At 34.8% G+C, this 23,449-nt stretch overlaps 1 protein-coding gene across 7 annotated transcripts in view; it reads left to right on the top strand.

Annotated features, from left to right (window-relative positions):
- Positions 1–23,449, top strand: part of LOC111509348 (beta-1,4-glucuronyltransferase 1) — a 166,563-nt gene that overhangs the window by 66,995 nt on the left and 76,119 nt on the right. For 4 of the 7 annotated variants that reach the window (XM_074169468.1, XM_074169469.1, XM_023165070.2 and 1 more), the window contains exon 2: positions 13,728–13,781. The gene's annotated coding sequence lies outside the window, so the exon portion shown is untranslated. The remainder of the gene's footprint in view (positions 1–13,727; positions 13,782–23,449) is intronic. The other 3 variants (XM_074169470.1, XM_023165071.2, XM_074169472.1) reach the window with 1 other exon arrangement.

The raw sequence follows: 23,449 nt of genomic DNA, 5'->3' as shown, positions 1-23,449 counted from the left end.
AGGTGAATATTGTTGACAATAGTACGCTTAAATCTTTCACAAGTGTCAAAGTGTAATATTAAAATCAACCATTAAAATTATTACAATGTGTTAAAACAACGATAAAAATAAAATAAATACAACAATAATGTAATGTAATGTAAATAACAATTTGTAATGATATTACAAAACTGTAATATCATTTCCATGGCAACTAAGATTTAAATTGAAATATTAGGTCTTAGTTTTAGTTAATTTGCGTGAAAACTTGAATGTAATTCCGTTATTTTCATTAAAAATATTTACGCCAATTGTTTTTTTTAATCTGGCGGCACTTTATTGTTGAAATCATAAAAAAATATTCTCATGACAATATCTGTTGATATAGGGTGTTTTTTGTGACTGTTAGCTGTGTGAGTTTTCGAATTTTTGAGTTGTCATAACTTTGTTAATAATGAATATTTTTCATGAAATTTTGGTCACACCTGTTTAGAGGCACTCTGAATCCAGTGGCGTAGTGATTTTTTCAATAAAAAAATCGCTAATAAAAAATCCCGATTTTCGAATAAGAAAAAATATCGTAGTATGCCCTGAAACTTTAATAGACATTTCAAATTTTGTCCCAAGGTAGACCTTTCAGTACTTGACATTTCAAAAAAAAATTATTAAAATCGGTTTACAACTTCAAATTTTAGGGGGGTGTTTCCATTAAAAATGGGTCACTCTGTATAATTTCAAGTAGAAACTGAATATATGTATATGTAACACAATAGGACAAAAAAAGATAACAGAAACAGTTTGTATTTACTTTGCACAATACAACAATTTAGGAAAATAGCCAGTAATAATGTATTTTTAAAATTTCCAATATTGATTACATTAACTGTATTGAGAGTCAGACAAAAGTCAATCGATCAATCAATCATGCATTATTGTCCAAGAAATGTTTATTGACAAAGCTAGTGAAACTTCATGAAGTCAACAATGTTTAAGTTTAAAAAAAATATTAAAATTATGATATACAGTCATATACAACCATTATAGGGTTAAAAAATGTACATATAGGTACGAATACACATACTATAAATGAAACAATATATAAACCATTACAGATAATAAATAAATACATCGTTACAGATATGTAAGCATCTGAAATACTAAGAATTAAAATACTTCATCGTAATATTCCTTTGAGAGGCTTTTTGCAGAAGTAGAATTTTTAAAATTTGCTATTGCCCTAGAGCACATTGGAAGGTGGTTGTATATCTTCTTGCTCTCATATATCAAAGAAAAAATTTTGTAATTGCTGATTTTGGGATTGGCAAGGGTAAATTCCGACTTACTCCCATGTGGTAACGTCTGTCATTATTTACTGCTGAGTTGGAGTATTTGTTGTGAATTAGGCAAACGGTTTATAAAAGGAATCAACAAATTATCTGACTGATGAAAAGTGGTTTGCAGTGGTCTTGTGATTTTGCCCTTTTTTGTAGAACGAATACTGAATTTGGTAGTTACTGACTACAAAAGCCTCAAAAGGCAATTCCATATCTCAAGTGCGACTCTATCAAAGAAATATACACAGTTCTGGCTGAGGATTGATTCAGTTCGTTAGAAACAACTCGAACTGCATAGCAGCCAGATGCTATATTTTTGCATAAATTTGTTATATGCTCATTAAATTTTAATTTATCATCTATAAATGCCCCTAAAAATTTTGTGTGAGTTTTGTTAACTTCTGTCGTCAAAATCGAGTTTGAAGCAAACTATGTTTGTTTTGTTTGTGTTCAAACATAAGGAGTTTGAATCGCACCGCTTTAACTCTATAGAGATCCAGAGTTACGATGTCTCTGAGATTATCTTCATTTCTCATACTAGATAGATGAGGAAAAATATATATAACACAACCTGACAAAAATTTTTTTCGTTTCAATACAATAATATTGTTGAGAATTCAGTGCCTACTTATAGAATTTAAGTATACAAGGTTATTTCAAATTGTTCTTTGATTTCATCCTTTTCTAAATTGTTTGAGATTTCAAAATGATATGAATTTGGCTTCCTACTCCCCCATTTCGGAATAAAAACTTCTTCTTCATCATCAAACAAAAAATATGGGCAACTTTCAAAGTAAGGAAGAAAGAAAATAACTACATCTAAATCTTTATGAAGATTTGTACAGCATACAAATAGGTATGTTTTTTAACCGACTAATGCAGAACAAAATGCTTGAAGCTCAATTCCGACAGGAAAGTCCTGCTTCTTCTTCATCTTTTTTGTCATTCATTACTTTTTGGGGAGCTCATCATCGAAAAATATTCTAGACTGTTAGGATACATCTTTAGAGTTAACAAAAAATTATTAGCACATGTTTTCAGGTTTTTTCTGGCCCCAGATACAGTCAATCCTTGATTAAATTTCAGTTGTCGGGGCTTTCATATTCAAAACAGAAACTGTGTTGAGAAAATGTTCAAAATAAGTTCCTGCAGCCCATGGCAACTTTTAATATTTTCAGATTGAAGCGACTTTTAAAATCTGAACGTATTAATTTGGATAATCATGACAAAAATCAATAAAATAATCACTTAAAAACTAGCATGAATTGATTTTTATACTTATTTACACCTCTACTGTCGAAGCAAAACAAGGGTTGATATTTAGACATCATAATTATTGAATTGTCATCCTTATTACATTGTTATCTCTTCTGGGAAATCTGATCCTATAAGTGGTGGCCTAGATACACATGTTTGAAGTTATTCCAGACGACTGCTATTTGTTATCGATCACATCTGTTACAAATGACGGAAACGGTAATCCATCATTTGCATGACTCAACAGTCCTGAGCTTTTAAGATTCAACGAAATTGTTTTCGTTCAGGACTAAAATTCGACGACATGGCTAGGAAAAAAATATCGGCAATGGATTTAATAAATTCTCCTGTTGTTGTTGGGAAACTTTTTTTTGAGGAAATAACATGATGCATTCATCTACGAGAAGTTATACAGTTACATCACTGTCACCTTATTCATTAATACGATTGAAAGTACAAAACACAAGCACTACAGGAAAATCCTTAAGGCGATCTCAGAGCGGTGCCTGTGCGAAAATAGCGATTCTCATTGGATTTGAATCGATGGAGATGAAATCCATTTGGGAAAACGTTCTCAGGAAGTTTATTTCACATACGCTCGAATGCACCGTTTTCCAAGTTAAACGCGGTTAGTAAATCTGGATCTGGTGCCTGAAATTAATTCCCTATGCACAGTACCTGGATTTGGTAATCCTGTTTGAATACTTAGCAACCATGTTGATTGTTGTTGATCCCTGAAAATTTGACTGAAATAGTTCAAAGGTTTAATGTTCTCTGTGATATCTATCATTAAAATCGGTGAAATACATATCGAAATGGAGCAAACAACCCCAAATTTCACACCTTTCGAAAAAGAATGCCTTTTCCGAATAGTGTCAGAATACACACATATTCTGGAGAGCAAAGAAACGAACAGAATAAACGTTCAAGAAAAACTCCAGGCTTGGGAGAAGATGTCTGCTGAATTTAATTCTAGGTCCCCGGTAGTGTGCTACAGAACCTCTGAGCACTTGAGGAGATTGTATGAAAATAAAAAAAGACATTCGAAGGAAAGCAGCCGATTACAAAAAACAATCGTTTCTGACAGGAGGAGGCCCACCACCTGAAATCAAATGGGATCCAGTGGATAAAATGCTCATGGGAATCATTAATAGAAAACCCATCAATGGTTTGGTTTCCCAATTTGATTCAGATAGTATGGGATCAGTTGAGAAAAATCAAAGATCTAATGAAAGCACAATCAGTTACGAGTTCACTCCCAATTCCACCTACTATAATGAAGTGAGTTTTGAAAATTTTTTTTTTATTATGTACTGAAGTTTATTGTGAAAAATATAATTTCTTTAGATAAAATTCGAGTAGTTCAAAAATTGAAATATGTGATACTTTTGAAGCCGAGTGTAATTGGATTTTATGGATATTTTTTTCCAGGACAAATCGAATTGCTCTAAAGTTGACGTTCATGAAACAGTTAAAAAAACAAAATGTCCTCCACAAGGTCTGGCAAGAGTCATTTGTCATGAGTTGAATCCCAAAGAATCTATGGCTTCCTGTTCATTTTCTTTAGTATACCCTACATCTTCATCTGAAAACATAGAACACCCCAGGAAAAAATTGAAAGCCCTTTCGAACAGAAGAAGACCTCAGGCAGGAGTGAAAACTAACTTTTTCAGACGTGTCTGAAAAATATAATATTTTATTAGAACGAAGGCTTCTTTTAGTTAAAATCAAATACAGCAAGCCAATTCAGAAGAAAGCTTCTGCAATGAAAAACGAAATCGCGACATGAAAATTCTTAAATTGCAAGAAATAATCTGCAATATGCAAAAAGAAGAGAAATTGAAAATTGAACTTCTTTCTCAAAAGGAAATCACATCAAAAAGGACAATCTAGTATGTATTTGAACTTATCAGCAGGGTGATATACCGATATAAAGGAGTTTCTTGTTTTTGACTAATCTTACTTTTAGAGAATATTTTTTAATTTTTTTCTCCTTTTTGATATATGTGCAATTTGACTGAGCTGTTAGAAGCATGTTTGTTTTTTATTTCCTAAGAATATTTTTTTATTTTTGTTGCTTTAATTTTTTGGTAATGAAAAATATTTTATTTATAACATTCATAAAAATAAAACATTTGTATTTTATTCATTGAACTGTTTATTTATAATCATAATTGTCTAAAATAATTGTTAATGAGATTTTGCCTGAAGTTGAAAACGTTTCGCTTGGGCACGCCCTCAGGAGGTGTAATCAACATTGCCTTGCACAATCAAATAATTCATCTCTTCCTCGTGAATATCTTCTGGTAACTGTGGAGCCTCCTCATTATTATTTATGGCAAGGTTATGCAGAACATCTGTAGCTACAATTATATTACAGCTTGATTCTACTCCATATCTTCCTAATATAGGAAATATTCTTTTCCACACACCTATTTGCCTCTCTACTGTATGTGACCCTTTCAGGTGACCCTTTCAGGGTCACCTGAAAAAGTGAGGCAAGATAAAGAACTTTGTTTAAAATTATACCACTCAGAATGAGAGATTTGAAAAGAATGTAGTTGCCTAGAATAGCAAGCCATAGCCATCAAACTCTCATGCCACACACGGTCAAAGGCCTTGGAAGTATTAAGTGCTACAGCTCTTGATTCTCCCTGTTTCTCGATTTCGTTATTCCAAATATGGGTGACATACGATAGAAGGTCGCCTGTTGATCTTTGTGTACGAAAGTCATATTGATGATCGCTCAAGATGTTGAAGCCTCCCAAATATTTGAGGATATGGTGGTTTACAACTTTCTGTAGGTTTTTATCAAACTAGGTTCTCCTAAATTGATTTGTAAAAACATTTCATCTCTGCGTCAGCAATTCTCTAGACGAGTATTTCGCTAGCCAAGTTAGCATCATCAAGAGATACTTGAAACTAAATGCTGTTTTTTGAGAAAGTAGTTTTTTGGAAATGAAGTGGTTTCACAGTGAAACCTGTGGGTCATATGTGATGGTTCAAAACGAAACAGTTTTTTATCATTGAATGAAAGTTCTGCGTTACACGTTGGTGTTGTTCTTTCTTTAAACTGAAATGAGCACAATGGAGTGAAATTCTGTTAATCAGCATATGATAAGCTGAGGTCTCTTGAATATTCTGTAACTTGCTTTTAGGATCTTTCTGCCTGCCTTATTTTCGAGAATGGAACAAAATACCAATATCTATCAAATGCCACAATATATGCATGTACCATCATTTGTTTTTTTCTACTCATTTCATAATCGGATTACAGCTACATCTCTCATATGTTTTTTTTCCTTCACGAATAGTGAACAAATCACTGATTGAAGTGTTCCATCTCTTTTCTTCAAAAATTCCGTGACAATATTATGTGTATTGTGGAAATACTAAGGAAATACATCCCATATTTTTCGATTTCCAACCTTTCAATAGCGTCTCAAAGCCTATTGTCATGTGCTCAACATTTCTCATTTATTCTGCTGTTATTTTCTAAGCCATGTTGAGCGGCACTAGACTCCTCTGTTCTACGAAACCGAATATGTGGAACATGGTTTTTGAAACGTGTTTTTATGGTCTGCTCAGTTTGACCAACGTACCAACTTTTGTCACATTCCTCACAGCTTATTAATTCCAGAGTTCTCAGTTTTAGTTATTTGTCGGGTTCCACAGCACTTGTTGAAGTGTACGAGCTGTTTTTAAAATTCGTATCGTACCTTTCTCTACTCAAGGGAAACGTAACAAGCCTTTGGATAAGAGAATTCAGACTTACCATTTTGTGTTGTGAACAATGGTGTGTGTTGTGTGCTATCAAGAATATAAAAGTGATGGATTTCTTCCAGACTACATCAAATTCTAGACTCCCGTTACTTATAAACACTAAGATAACCAAAAATGGTGATTATCTCTGATTTCTTTGTGTCGAAAATCGCAAATACTTCGTCTGCATGGTGGATCCAAGTCCGTGGAAAGTTATCCAACTCATCTTTTGCTTCCAAATCAAATCTGCTCATGAAAAGATTAACTCTCGAGGGTGACATTGTGTTTCCTATTACCGTGCCTTCATGCTATCTGTAGAAACAGTTGTTGAACTGGAGGCAATTCTGTTCCAATCAGATTTTTGTTGATTATATGTAGTCTTCGATTACTACCACAATGAGATCATTGACCTCAGCAGCTCCCTCAAGTATTCAATAGTTTTGGTATAGGGACACTTGGTAACAACGAGGATACATTAAGTGGTACTAAAATCTCTCCATCCCAATGAAATATTGTGAATGAACCACACTTGAACCCAAATGTGAGATTGAGAGAGTATTAAACTGCTTGGTTAGCCATTTAGCAATTGTATAAGTAAGAGAACTTATGGCGAAGACAGTTGTTCGCTCAGTCTTACGAGGATTATGAACTATTGGTAGACCTTATATTCAAGGGAACCTGAAGCATCCTGTTGAAAGCTGGTGCGATCAAATTTTGACATTTCTTGAGTTTGCTCTTTACTTCTGAAACCATCTCAGGATGTGGGTTCCTTGGAAATTTACTATAGGGACCGCTCTCGATAAATTATAAATTTTGTGAAAGTAACAATAATAATTGATAATAAAGACAATAAATTATTATTAATTGTACAAAAAAAAAAGTAATCTGACTTGTCCAATATCACAACCCCATTGCCTTTGTCTGCTTTCAGATAGAAAACGTCTTGTGACCATTCATCACATGTCCAAAAGCCAAAGCAGCAGTTCTCAAATATTTACTTTGCCTCCAGAACGGCTTCTCAGAGTTCGTTACGGTTCTATTTTTACTCTCCCTGAAAGGAAATACGTTACTTCGCCGCCATTTGTTTTTTTTTTCCACGCCGTGAGACATTAAATTATGCATTATGCGTTTTATCTTCTATAGGCGAGATGTTTCTGAATTCATCAGACTCGGAGGCAATCGATATATGTGTAAGGTGTCAGCTTTCAAAGAACGACACGTAGAGAGAATTCGTTTTCCGGCTCAGAGAATAGGCCTGGCAATCCAGTCGAAATAAACATTTCAGTTTGAAATATTTCGCATAAAGTTGAAAATTGGTACAGGTCTTTAACATACTGCTATGAATCAAATATCAAACATCCCTACTGAAGTGAAGTGTGCTAAAAAAGTTATTAATAATCGTTCACAGTGACTATTATTATAAAAATAGATCTGATGAGTTGTAGATCATGCAATTGTCTACAAAAATTGACCTGATACTTTTTTCCCTACTAACTACTTTTTTTGAGATATCGCCATTTCAAAATTGCAAGTAGTGATTGCCAAAAAAGTTACTTGGCATTCTACTCTCTATACAAAATATGCGGGAAAAATCCCGAAGGATGAAAGAACGCCAATGAAAATGGTTAGCTAATAAGTAACAACGTACAGAGAATTCCATTTACAAACTATAAATCACTAGCTGTGCCCTGCTTTTTCATCCACGTATAATTCGAAAGAAATCGCTCCGAACTTGAGTTGACTCAATCGAAATCACAAAGTGTGTACTGATGACAGCTAATGAGCCAGAAACACCTGTCAACACGTATCTGCAGTTTGCATTTGTTCACAAAAAGGATTTGAAGCTTAAATAACTCATAATTATCTTCTTGTTTGTTCTTTTATACGGTTAGAACGCCTTAGTGCAGGTATTTGTCATTTACTTTCGTCCGGATGTCTCTTTAATTCTATATTGGCCAAACCAAGAAAAAACTAATCCAAAGGTACGACGAGCACAAAAAAATATACATAAACCCAATAACATATAAATCAAACCTCGTAACACACGCCATTCAAAACAAACATAACTCTTTCTCACCAGAAATCATCAAACTCATGAAACAAGTCAATAAAGAAAACCTAAACATCCATAAATTCAAAAGTCATAATTCACTCATCGAGGAACAAATACAAATCAAAACACAACAAGACCCAACATTCAAAATACTACACAATACAATACACATTCCTAGAAACAATGAAGGTAGAGAAACACCAACACAAAGGATATTACCTGTTGTAACCCAAGTACAGGCAAATTTAAAGAGACATCTGGATGAAAGGAGAGGACAAATACCTGCACTAAGGTGTTATAATTGCATAAAAGAACAAAAAAGAAGATAAAACGTTCAGTTTGAGTATATCCATGAAGATGATAGCACAGCCTGCTGTCGAAAGCGTTCGCATATAATAATAAGAAGTTATTAAAGCCTCAAATATTTTTTTGAACAAATGTTGATACTTTATAAAAATTTATATTTTAGATCAACTGGGTTAACTGCGAATCGTAACGGAATAGTCAATAGCAGTCTTTCTCATGAATGTGGCTAACATACATAAACAGAATTTGTCAAATCCGTGATTTGATTAGTGCCATCAAATGAACAAACAAACATAAAATCTCCAGCTGTATTATATTAGTTATCTATAGATAGATACGTCTAAAGTTGACTTCATAATGGACTTACTTTTGAAGAGAAACCAGGAAAAACAAAGTAGTTTCAATAGTGCATAGATAATTCCGAGTTGACTCGTTTGAAATCAGGAATATACACTGCTCAACAATTGAAGTGGATACTTTCGAAATTCCTAAAAACAAAATATATACATTTTTCATGGTCAATCGCCTTCAACATACTATTTGTAGCAAATATTTTTGGATTTTTTCGCAGTACTCTAATCTTTACAAAACGGATGTACTAATCCTCAAACCCTGTACATAATAATGTCCACTTCAATTGTTGAGCAGTGTATAACCTTACATGAAATCTAGCATATTTCTCAATGTAGTTTACCTTGAGATTTTTTCCATATTTTTAAAACTATAGGGTGCTAATGTTTTAAAAAACCATTTGTGCTTCATTTGAGCGGCACTAAACGCTTCTGATTTTTTTCTGCAGACTGACATTACATGGGAGCGTTTTAATAGCGTGACAAAACTAAATTTAGATGCGGCTATCAAATTTTGTTCGCTAATTATAAATGGATTCCACGCCCTTCAACGCTACACACTATGTTTTCAATAAAGGAATAAGGTAGGGTTTCACCCAGTTTCTTTATGAAGGTTGATCATTTATGAACGCCAAAACCGGTATAAGGCGGTCTTCATGTATTAGTTGGCTTTCAGGAAGGAAGGCAACTAAGCTTCTTTTTCAGATATACCTTCAATAGAGTTCACACTTTTGGACTGCTTCACTTGCTATCGACTGAAATGAAACTGTGAAACTAACTTTAAGTAAGCAAAGCAAAATTTTGATAATCTGCTTCGATCAGGTTTTGCATCGTTCGCAATCCTTTTCAATGTTTTTTTTAAGGCCAAAACACAAGCACTACAGGAAAATCCTCAAGGCGCTCTAAGAGCCGTGTCTGTGCGAAAGTCTGTGTGAAAGAGTTTTTAAACAGTGAAGTTCGAAGTGTACTGAGTAGAACCTCAAAACGATGAGCTGCCACAGTTCGTCGCGAAATTTCTGAATGTATCGCCCTTGGCGGACTCAAATGTGCCAAGTCACTTGAACACCTCCCGTAAAAGTATTTATAAAAGAAAGACAAATCTCCAACCTTTCTTCGATGTTCCAGATTATCAAGGTTGCAAGTGATGTTCGCGTCTTCAATCAGGCGAATAGCTCTTTTATGGATAGAATCCAGCAGCCTCATGGTATGTTTAGGGCCGGAGCTCCATACATGAGAACGATACTCCAAAGAAGGTTTGATCTAAGCTTTATAAAGCGTCAAAAGTTACTGAGGTGTGTACAGTTTTCTGGTGTTCCAAACTTTTGAGAAGCAGCCTTTGCAATTCTAGATATGAAACCTCTTGCTGCCGGTGAAGATGTGCATCTGCAGCCGATGTCCTGGAATCCAAATGAAATAACGAAACAATTGAATTCTTGTTTTTTTTCCAAAAAGTCGATCATATACAATAAAAAGAAGGTTGGGAACAATATGGATCCCTGGGGAACACCAGGGTTGATGATAAAAGTATTCGAGAGATATCCATCGACGGCCGTTTGCAGGGAATGTTCTTTCAGAAAGCTGGAGAGCCATACACAAAACTGATCCGACAAGCCATACTATCGAAGTTTGGCCGGCAAACTCTCATGACACACATGGAGAAATGCCTTAGAAATATCAAGCGCAGCAGCTCTGGACTCTCCATGTTTTTTGATTGCATGATTCCAAATATGGGACATACGATAGAAGGTCTCCTGTTGATCTTTGTGTCCGAAAGCCATATTGATAATCGTTCAAGATGTTAAAGCTTCCCAAATAGTTAAGGGAACATTTTGAAGTTAACATTTTTGAAGTTGGTGGCTAACATGAAACACAAATTTGTCTATCTCCTTCTTCGTGTTGACATTCGATATTTTCAGTTTTAACTAAATTATTATCGGTGAATGTTACAGATTCGAACGTCTATATTCTATGGAAGGTTCTACGGAAGAACAATTGAAATAAATAGTGACTTGGCGAAGCAAACTGAATAAATAACAAGTCATTTGACAGATGTAACTTCAATTATCAATTGAAAAAATTTGGAAGTTTTCGTTGGAAGACTTTATAGTTGATGTATTCAAAAAAGCATTTAATTGTGAGATTTTCACTTAACAGTTTTACAAAAGTGAAGAACACAAAAGTGTTTCTCCATTCAATGGCTTCTTCGGGCAGGTTTTTAGTACCTATAGTTCCCTATCCGATAGTTTTTTTTCACATGAGAAATTTTTGGAGGCCGAATGGATCGTTTTCAATCCAAATTTGTTTCTACTATACGTGATTATATTATTTACTTGATATTTCTGGGTTCTCCCCACTAGGTGTATTTTTCTATACTCAGTTTTATGTCGGGTACTTGATGAATAGAGATTTTCTGGAGACTAGTTTTGACTACGTTCACCTTTGGTACAACCGATATAGATATTTCAATAAACTCAGCACTTCTCATTATCATTATTATATTTATTTGTTGTGCAACCCATTATCAATTCATTTTTCTTTCAGGTCAGAATAATTTGGTTCTACATACAAACATACAAGCGTTCTTGAAATTTTTGCTATTGCTTATTGCTCATTTTTTGGCATTATTTAAATTTGATTGTCAACTTACTCAAACAAAGATTTCGATTCAATGCTTTCAATAATGCCAACATTCGATTCAATGTCTTTAAATTTTTTTCTTCCACAAATTTTGAACCTGTCAACACCATTTTAGACAATTCAAGTCTGAACATGCGATACTTAACAAGAAATCATATCAGCCACTTTCAAACGTACATGAGTCTCTTCTATTTGAAAGTCTGATATCCTACACTTATTGTCAATTCAGTCGTCTCAATCTTTGATTGGGTTCAAATATAATATTTATTTCTGCAGCAATATTTGAATAATTATTTGTGGAAACCTATTCAATTATTTGATCAAAGCTCTTCAACTTATACCTAGAGTTGTAAAGTTAAAAGACGTGTGGTTCGCGGAACTAGTATTAACTATTTCTTCCTGTTTTCAAGGTTATTTTGGTACATTAACATAATCTAACCTGACCTGCTTTAGTAATGGTAGACATTAAACACATTAACTGTCTTTGGTTTTGTACAGCCTGAGGCCATATATTGCAGTATATGTATTACTCACACGACTTCCATTTACTGGAAGCAAATTCAGTTTTAGAAAAAATTACATACAAATATACTCGTAAGTATAGTATTGGAACTATTCATTCTCCAACCTGATGAATTTGAATTCAAAGGAAAATTTTATTCTCTGCAGGATTGTATCTCAAATGTAGACAAAAAAATATTGACAGTCACACAGAAAATTCAAACTAATGAAACGAATTAGTTTCGAACGCAGGGTGCTGCAAGAAGCTTCAGAACCTATCATTGGCATCACTTTAGGCTTTGCCAAACAAAGATTGGACATCTGGATGGCAAGAAGATACATGAACTTCTGACAAAATCTCCAGGATTGGGTCATTCACGCTTTGAAGCTTGATACCAAACAGTTGTTGGACTACAGTAGGGATGAACTACGATGTCTAACAGGCCTTCTTACAGGTCACTGTCATTTGAATCATCCTATACAGAGACTCGGACTGTCGGAAGACAGTGTGTGTCGCCTCTGTTTGGAAAATGATGAAACAACAGAGCATATACTTTGTGCCTGCCCCGAATCAGATTTTTAGAGTTCGGCAGAGCCGTACTCTTACCATCTGACCTGAAAGACCATTCACCATACAAACTAATCAGCTTCGTTAAGAAGCTGGGTTTATTTGACCGAGTGTGACTAGGTGTGAGCCACAATAAACCCTTGCCACAATAAACTCGAAAAAAAAATAGATGGAAGTTAAATATGTAGAACTAGATAGGGAAATGTTTGATTCAGCTTATTTCCCATACTGATACAGTAATCCTGAATATCCTCAAAGTATTTCATCATTGTTCGTTAGTTTTGAAATGTTAATCCGAAGATTTTGAAAACATTATGGAACTCTAACAGTAATTTATATGACACGATTAAAGTGTGTCATGTAGGTTGCTCGGATGCCAATCCTTGTCCACAAATGCATATCATCTGACTCATGCTTTGGAACGCATGTTGAAATGTAAGATCCTGGTTTCTTCAGCTTGCACAAGATTCTAATAGATTTTAGTTTTTTTTTAGTGATGTCAAACTGAATTGAGTTGGTATGGAGTATTACAGATAAATAGTGTTGTATATCATCCGCTGGTAGTTGTAAATCGATTGTGGCTTTGCCAAGATTGCGCTCAACTCTACTTGCGCTTAGCGATTGTTCTAAATGTAGCGTCGCTTCGAGAGACTTCTAGCGACTTCCCCATCGGCTTCGACAGACTTCGATTACCATATATAAACACTACCAATACGCATATCGAGAAAGTTTAGTTGACAGTGCGGTACGAAGTGATCTAATCAGACGATATACACTCATGTTTGTGACACTGAAATAACGCCAACAATAACAAATACAATGGAATCCGGGCGCGGAAACATTATTGAATTTGAATGAAAACTATGTAGATTATAATTTTATTTAAATATTAGCATTTTTTATGAAACAGTCTAGTCGTATTCTTCAATGAAAAATTAGTTTAACAAAACAATATTAATCAAAGCATTATTTTATTCCAGATGAAAATTTGTTTTTGTGACACCCTGGCCTGGAGAAGAGAGACCATGAAGTAGGTGAGTGATATACTTTTCCTGAGGTTTCAAAGCGAAACACATTTTATTATTGTTGTTGTTGAGTTGTTTCTGTAAATAATTTTTCTGTAAATAATTTTAATACCATAACGATACGATACGTATAGGAGCTGTATGTTCTGTGAGTTGGTTAATTTCTTCTTCATATCTATAATGAGCAATCCCATTTTCATCAAAATGAATTGGAATTTCTTCCAGATAAGCCAATATAAATTAATTCCAACAAGCTTATGTAAATTTCTTGTTTACATTCAAATTGAACCTTTGAAATTTTCAAGGTTGTTAATCAAACGGTGTAGTTGATAGTGACAAAAACAATTCAAACAACTTTTATGGCTTTGTTATGAGTTATATCAACATACGATTTAGGATATTGTAAATTGAGGCTGTTAGTGTGACCTGAAATAAAAATTAGGGTCAGTTGTCAACTGCTCCAGAGCCCATTCAGCGAACACACGTCGTTGTCTACGGTCGTATACCTTCAGTTCTTGAGTCAGTTAAATTTTGTATGGGTGCAGGCCCAGGTCACGACGCAAAATTCCCCAAGTTGTGGTCGAAACGCCGAGTTCATGTGAGCGACGCGAAATCGACTACCTCAAATTCTTCTGCACACTCTCACAGACAGCGGCGATGTTTTCGACATATCTTGCGTTTCGTCGACGTACGGGTGTTGGTCGATCGTGGAATCAGTGGACTCAAATTTATCTACCACATTGCGAATAGTCCTTTAGGGACTTGGGAAGCATCATCATCGGTAGACGAGAGACAGAAGATAATGAGCTTGATCGATGGACAACACTAGTAGAAATAGGCCAAAGAGAACTTGAAATAACAGAGGAGAAGTAATCCTGGAATGAAGAATAAATGACTGAAACTTTGCCAAACATTTAAAAAAAAATCTGGAAATGAGGATAAGAAATTTGTTGAAGGAAAGGAAACAAATGAACTACATCTCTGTACTTCAATTTACTGAAAAAGACAGGAATATGTATGTACATATGTATTTTCTGTGATGTCACATAATATTCCTAGTACTACCTCAATGCTAGTACTAGAGTGCCACCAAGATTTAGCCAAAGCCTCGGTAGATAATCACAGTATCCTAAGTTGGATTAAAGGGCACGACAGGAGTAAAGGTAATCGCATTAGCGACTCTTCAACCAAAGAAGCGGCTGGACTAATAATTTTAGGACCCAGTGGCACATGCGGTCTGCTGATTTCGACTATTGCGGAACTTGCCAAATATCACACCCATGCTCAGTTCCTAAAGAGATGGGATGGAATCAAAAGGATGCAGTTTTTCCAGGATCACCTTGGGCGTCCCTGGGAAGCTGGCACCGAAGAAATAACTGGCGATGACCAGGAAAAACCTACGCTTAACAGTAGGATTTCTGACTGGCCACTGTCAACTAAGGAAACACCCCCATATTATGGGGCTAGTGGACACACCTCTATGCAAGATCTGTGAACAGGAAGATGAATCTGTCAGGCATGTTCTGTGCTAGTGCCCGGAGTTATCGTCAATAAGAGAGTGTGTGTTCGGCGAGTCTTGGCCTACACCTGCCGATATAAACGTGATGTCTCCCAGTGACCTGTCCACCTTCTTGGAAAGGACGGGATGTACGATGACCTAGGAGGACAACTCCTCGGGAGTTGTCCTACTCTACAGATACAGATACAGAATAGTTCTACTACATTGATCGTTTTCACTTTTCTATATCCTATTGTTTGTTTTACATTATTTCTTCCATTATATAATTTGGTTTGCAAGATGCTGTGCCAATGTTTCACCCAAGAAAATGGTCAGGGATATTTATCGGCGCCTCCACATATTTCACTTTTTTGGTTCAAGCTAATGTAATACTAGAATAGTACTAATTCATTTCCCTTTCCTAAAACTAATCATACGAATAGTACGCGCTTGTAAGAAACATTGTTCGTTTGGTTCGTCAGCTCCCAGTAGTTCTTCATCCTCTATTTCTTGTTCTCTCTTATTTCTATATATTTCTTCATTCTTTCGCCTCCACTAGCAAGCCTTTGATTATGATATTTGAAATTTCATTTTGTTTCTTCTTATTATCTGTTTCCTTTCCTGTTCAGAAAATGATTGAATGTTGTTCCAGATCACTCTTATATATGGTGCGTGCAACTTCATCCAGGAGTTTTCCTGTACTATTCCTTCTTGTCTTGGCTATTATTTGGTATTACATATCCACCTGGTCAACTTTTTTTATAGACCTTTCCTTTCGTTTATTCTTCACCGCCTAGTTTGAATTTTGTTTGTCTTCCCGTTGTTCCGTGTTTTTTTCTTATCGGATTTTATGATTTCCTTCAGTATGTCTATTTCTGCTAACACCAGTTCATAAATTCTCTTCAATATTCAAAAATAACAAATAACTTTTTGTATATACGATATGAATTGATGTCTGACAAAACAAATATAGAATTATTCATTGGATTATCATTAAAAAATTCAATTCATGTCATGTACATAACTTCTAATGTTCACTCTGAAGTTGATCCTAGCAAAAATAATATATTTCATTGTTCCCAACTTGAAACCAATTTGTCATTTTCTATTGAAAGTGCTGGTTAATGATAACCAATCGACTTAAGTAAAAGCGTATATATCTAAGATGACTTTCACTGGACACACTTTTGTAGAATGAAAAGTTTTTAATTGTGCTCACGTGTTTCAGTTTCTTCTCGCTTCCATCTGCTGATCATTATTTTATAGAAATTTGTAGAAACCGTCAGCTGCTATAGTTTTATAACCTCTTGTTCCGCGTGATATAAAGAAAGGATCCATAAATGTTAGTTTCTTGAGCAGTGCAAATGTGCAAGTTTCATCAAATAATTAGTTCTGATGTGTTTCCATAATATTAGACGTTTTTTGTTAATAGTTTTGTTAATAGTCGTGATTTGAGGCAGCTGTTGCTTTTCAGCTTGACATTCAATTGAAATTTAATTACAGTGTTTAATACCAAACACATAACCACAATGACATTCACACTTTCTAATGGTATGTGTTGCTGCGAAATAAGATATTCAACGTATTATTAACCCTAATAATGGCATTGTTGAAATAATTGACGACTTGCTATTATTGTGATGACATGATGCAAGTAAGCTGAACTTCCTGTGTGTACTAAATCTATTTTGTCTCAAGAATAAATTCAAACGTTTTTTATGAATCACATCGATTCGAAAACTGTTCACCTTCAATATCCCACAGAGGGCACATCTTTTTAACCGTCTTTCAATTCTCTTTCTATTGGTATAGTTTTCAAGTAAACGATATAGTGCAACCTACCTTCCAACATATGCCCTTTAATAATATAGTTAGGGAGCTAACTAATTTCGTTATATATATATATATATATATATATATATATATAATGAAACAATTAGTGGACATAACACTCCAAAAAGGGGGGCAAACCGCGGACACGTGTTTCTGGCTATTGGCCAGAGTGTTATGTCCACTAATTGTTTCATTTTTGATTTGTACATCATACACACTCGATAAAATCTTTGTATATATATATATATATATATATATATATATATATATGTTTCTCTATTCAATAAATTGACAAAGAGGTTAGAACTAACGAAGAGTTACACATCCCTCGTCATTCGTCAGCCATGTTCAGAAAATAATTTTCCTTCCTTGCTGTATTTCTTCATAATACGATTACTAAGGATCTCATGCAATTCTTGAAATCCACATTCAAAAAGAAACTAAAAGCAAAATTCAATACGTGATATGTATACTTTAAACTATGATCTTGTTGTATACTCCTAACAATTTGTTTCATCACACAATCTATTTTTATTTGATCCAGTTATTTTTTATTTGTTTTCTTATAATGAATATTAGGTTAAGTGTAAGAGTAGCTAATAACTAAACTTCGTCTATTATGTAATATTAAATACTGAATAAAGTCGATTATTATTATTATTATTATTATTCATCATTTTGAAATGGGCCTCATCGGACGATTTTTCGATGAAAACTGCTCCAGAGCCCCTTCATCGAACAAACGTCGTTGTCTACGGTCGTATACCTTCAGTTCTTGAGTCAGTTGAATTTCCAAAGTTTAGAGTTCTTGAGAGCGGATGTCCCTGTTGGAAGATCCCATATTATGTGACTATCTCGCAGGGACCCTTATCAGGTTTTCAGTGTTTGGCAGCAAATTTTGCTACTCAACATAACCTCAATATTTTTTGAGGTATCAGAACGAATGGAATATTGGACATTGGGAAAAAACTTATGTTAAAGACATATGATGATTTTCAGGGGCCCCTATAAAAATGCAGGAATATTTTTCACCTAACTTGTGGAGACTACCTTCTGACTCATCGTCTGTTTTTCGTAGAAAAACACTGTTGTGGACTTCAGACTCGGTGCTCATTAATTTTGCCATAGAATTTCCTGTACTATTATAATTCACTTTTTTACGCGAGACCCGAGAAAGGTTACAGTCACACGACTGTAATTGGATGATGTATACATTCGAATCACAGATTGAAATTAATTGACATTCGAGAGTGAGGAGGAAGTAATAAGAGCGAACTCTAAATGGCGTCGATGCCGACAACACTTTGAAGCAATGAAGATATTTCACAACATTGACAATTAATGGAAATTGTTTGATGTTGCGCGAAGAAAATCGCACTTTCATTAAAACAGGAATTTCAGACTCGGGGAACATCTTACCGGAAATGTAGGCAATTTGCGATTTCGTGAAGGTATTTTCGTTTGATTAAATCTTAGAATTATGTTAATGGACGCAATAAATGCGCGGTTTGCTTGTTATTCATCTGTATATGGCATGTCAAAGTAAACGGTCGTACTGTATTTTTTTGTACGACGTATTCCTGTTAAAGGTGTGTCATTGATCAAGATATCATCTGACAGTTGACGCTTCCTGAGAATAGTAGTAGTGATAGGTTAGGTTAGGTCCAAAGTGAGTGGGTCTATTCGACCCTCCACCGCAACCCGCAAAGGTTTACTGTGGCTCAACATATTCACACTCGACTAAATAAACCCAGCTTCTTAACGAAGCCGATTAGTTTGTAGGGTGAGTGGTCTTTCAGGTCAGATGGTAAGAGTACGGCTCTGCCGAACTCTAAAAACCTGATTCGGTCCCCAGCGGGGCAGGCACAAAGTATGTGCTCTGCTGTTTCATCATTTTCCAAACAGAGGCGACACACTGTATTCCGACAGTCCGAGTCTCTGTATTTGATGATTCAAATCATAGTCACCTGCTAAGAAGGCCTGTTAGATATCGTAGTTCATCCCTACTGTAGTCCAACAACTGTTTGGTATCAAGCTCCGAAAGGTGAATAAATGCCTTGGAGTGAGCCAATCCTGGAAGATTCTGCCAGAAGTCCATAAATTGTCTTACCATCCAGGTGTTCAATCTCTGTTTGGCAAAGCCTAAAGCCATGCCAATGACAGGTTCTACTCCCATGAAGCTGCTTGCAGCACCCTCCTTTGCAAGGAAGTCAGCAGTAGCATTGCCTTCCAGGCCAGTATGGACAGGAATCCAGACCAGAGACGATCTGTTGAGTCTTCCTATCGAGGAGAGTCGTTTTTGACAATTTGCTACCAATTTAGACGTTGCTGGGTAGGAGAATATTTTTATTGACTTGTGTATGAAGTTGGATTCTTCCAATCTCTCCGCACATAATTCAATGGCGTAAATTTCCGCTTGAAATACAGTCGCATAGGTTCCTATAGTAAAACCAATAATGATTGAGAGTAAAGCGCGTTGTCATATCTAAATTTTACGTTACCAGTTTATAGCAGAATCAAAATATAGTAAGCAGTAGAGTTGTAGGTTGTGGCAAATTATAGATAATACACAATACTAGTACGATTAAAAGGTATTATTCATGACAAAAATCAGTAATGAGCTTGTAATGAGTAATACTCATACATTTCCTGATTACTGATCAGTTAAAATTTATTTTTTTTCTGTATAGTGTTAGATATTTATTACAACTAGTGGCAACGCTGTACGCAACGATATTTCTGTCTTTGTTACTTTACCGTAACTTGTATCTCATCGTTGCAGTCCTCACTAATGTACTTGCAGCCATGAGCGTATCATTGGCTTGTGAATTATACAGCGTGAATTGTACGTTTTACAGTTAAGTTAGTCAGCAATCGACGTGTTGTGATAACAATTGGTGAAAATAATAGTGCTAATAAGTGTTTAAGCGTTACATAATTATATTTCTACACCGTTCTCAAACTACTCAAAAAATGGGAGACATGGTCGGGCCTTCCACGGCGAAAAAGGTAAAACGGTCGGAGTCTCGGTCAGTAAGAGAAAAACAAATTGTACTGCGAGTATTTCACTGTCTTAAAAGAGATCATCAGCCACCAAAAGATGACTTTGTGCATATGTGCTGTAATTCTACGTGTGTACCTCCGAATAACCAACCGGGCATTTCTACATCATTAAGTTCCACAATTATAAAAGATAAATTAGTTGATATGTGCTCTGATTATACCGGTGTACCAAAATCATTGATTTACAAAATACTAAGAGAAGCAGACATTCATGGGGACGTACAAACGCCAAAACCCAGTAGCGGACGAAAAAAAATCACAGTTGATGAAAAAGCCAAAACCAGTATACGCAGAAATATTCACAGTTTCTTTTTCAGAAATGAGCTGCCCACACTACAAATAGTTCTGGAGGCACTTAGCGATCATGAATTGGTCCCAAAAATGGGTAAAGAAACTTTTAGGAAACTTGTACACGAAATGAAATTTACGTACGGAAAAGTTGACAGGAAAAGCATTCTCATTGAACGTCAAGAAATAATAGCATGGAGAAGAAACTATCTAAGAAAAATTGACGAATTTCGGAAGCTCAAAAAAAATTGTACTTCATGGACGAGACATGGGTTAACCAAGGACATACGGTCAAAAAAGTATGGCAGGATGGTGATATAACAAGTGCACGACAAGCCTTTATTGAAGGTTTGTCAGTTGGGTTAAAACAGCCATCTGGTAGTCGTCTGATAGTTACGCATAAAGAAAGCGACAGTGGATTTTTACTAAATGGTGAATTAATATTTAAATCTAAGAAAACAGTCGACTATCATGAAGACATGAATGCGTAGATGTTTGAAAAATGGTTTGAAGGCATCATTCAACTTGTGGAACCTGGGTCTGTCATCGTCATGGACAATGCCCCATACCATAGTCGACTTTTAGAACCATTACCGAAACAATCATGGAAAAAAGCAGCAATTCAAGAATTGTTAATTAATAAGAACATCCAATATAACAAAGATAGTTTAAAGGCAGAACTACTTCAGCTAACAAAATTACACACAGACAAATATAAAAAATTCGCAGTGGATGAAATGGCGTTAAGTCGTGGAATTACAGTTTTAAGGTTACCACCATACCACTGCGAATTAAACCCAATAGAATTAATCTGGGCGCAAGTAAAAGGATATGTGGCACGAGAAAACAGAACATTTAAATTAGTGGACGTGCAACATCACCTACAAGAAGTTATTCGAACTGTTTCTGCAGAAGACTGGAAGAAATGCATGCAGCATGTTTTAAAAGAAGAGCAAAAAATGTGGGACTTAGACAACCGTATTGAACACAATATTGAACCAATCATAATTCACTTTGATGATAGCGGTAGCAACAGTGACGAATCTGAGGTTGAAGATTAGACGAAAATTTGTACATTTACATTTATATTATATTCTATTATCAAAAATTTGTAATTTGTATTTTCTAGTACCCCTGACGATGGGTTTGAGTTACTCGAAAGCTTGAGAATAGTTATAAAGAGTTCACTTATCAATTGCTGCAACCCAATAGTGAAAAAAAGTTATATATATATATATATATATATATATATATATATATATATATATATATATATATATATATATATATATATATAATATATATATATATATATATATATATATATATATATATATATATATATATATATATATATATATATATACAGTGTGACCCATTTAAAATGGAACCACCCCTGTAGAATGTGCATTTTTCAATCAATCTCAATTTTTTTTTATTGAAATATTAAGCATGAAAAACTGTATCTTGACACTAACTTTCACAATTTTAGTTGCATTTCCAAGGCACTCTATGGTTTTTTTTGTTTGTCAAAAACGGCAAAAGTTTATTAGGCAATTTTTGTTTTCAAATTTGACTACACCACTGGATTCGTAGTCGTTATAAATCAAAACTGTCAAATTTTCATTAAAAAATATTTGTTGACAACGAAGTTACAACAACTTCAATTTTGGAAACAAAGTATTTGTTTGTAATTTTTATTCAGATTATAGACATATTTGAGATCTGACAACACTGTCATCACCAAGTAGAACACCAGTGAATTTGTACAGTGAAAATCCGAAGTCAACAGCTCAATGCATTCTACAGTTATAACTCCTGAAAATATGGTAATGTGAGAGATTTGTGGTGCAAGCGTTTTGTAATAAAAATCTGACTACGCCACTGGATTTGTGGATAATATTCCCTTAAAATCATTCATTTGAGTGTAGGTTACGAGAAGTGTATTCTAGAATAACAGAAAATTGTTCCCTGTAAATTCTTCATAACTCAGCTAAAACAATCTTTTAGAGGAGATATCAATAATTTGAGGAAGCTGAACTCATTATGCAAAGGTTTTATAATAAATCAACAGTAGGCTGTGATTTTGACAGTTAATCATAAATAAAATAATAGTTGTTAGTTACGTGCATTTAATAATGGCTTTGCAATTATCATTAGAAGAAAGAATTGAAATTGTGAGAATTTCTGGGGACAATTATCATAGTGAAAGAGAAGCAGCTAGGATATTTAATCACAGATATCCAAATCGACTTCCCATTGACAGAAGCACCGTCAGTAAAATTAACAAAACATTTAAAGAAACCGGTGCAGTCAGCAAACATATTTAAAAAAATAATCACAGAAGAAGAAATTTAAACGAAGGTGCTGTTCTAGATTATTTTAGAAACCACCCAAACAGAAGTTTACGAGTCGCCAGTTTGGATTTAAACTTACCGAGAGAGACTATTCGACGATGTCTTAAACAAAACAAAATGAGAGCATTTAAACCTAAATTTCTTCACTCTTTAAAGGCAGGTGATGAAGTGAAACGTATGGAATTTTGTTTGTGGGCACAAGGCGAGTACCTGAATACAAGAAATTTTTTAAACTGCATAATGTTTAGTGATGAAGCTTCTTTCAGCACCAATGGGGTAGTTTCATCGCAAAATGCTCGGTATTGGGCTACGGAAAATCCGCACTGGATCATAAATTGTAAAAGTCAATATTCCGAAAAAGTTAACGTTTGGTGTGGTATAGTACAAAATAGAATAATAGGTCCATATTTTTTTGATGGAAACATAAACGGGCAAAATTTTTTGGAATTTCTAAATAACCAATTATCGGACGAAATAGATGAAATGCCTCTTGCGGAACAAGTAAATTTATATTTTCAGCTCGACGGCTGTTCCGTGCACAATTCGAGGATTGTTAAAGAGTGGCTAAATAACCAGTTTCCAAATCATTGGATAGGACGAGGTAGTGACTTTGAATGGCCACCTAGATCGCCTGATCT

This window comes from Leptinotarsa decemlineata, unplaced genomic scaffold, assembly GCF_025532065.1.
Source record: "Leptinotarsa decemlineata unplaced genomic scaffold, Ldec_3_MD MMD2_P_RNA_scaffold_5, whole genome shotgun sequence".
NCBI classification, from domain to species: Eukaryota; Metazoa; Arthropoda; class Insecta; order Coleoptera; family Chrysomelidae; genus Leptinotarsa; species Leptinotarsa decemlineata.
This window is presented reverse-complemented; position numbering and strand designations above follow the sequence as displayed.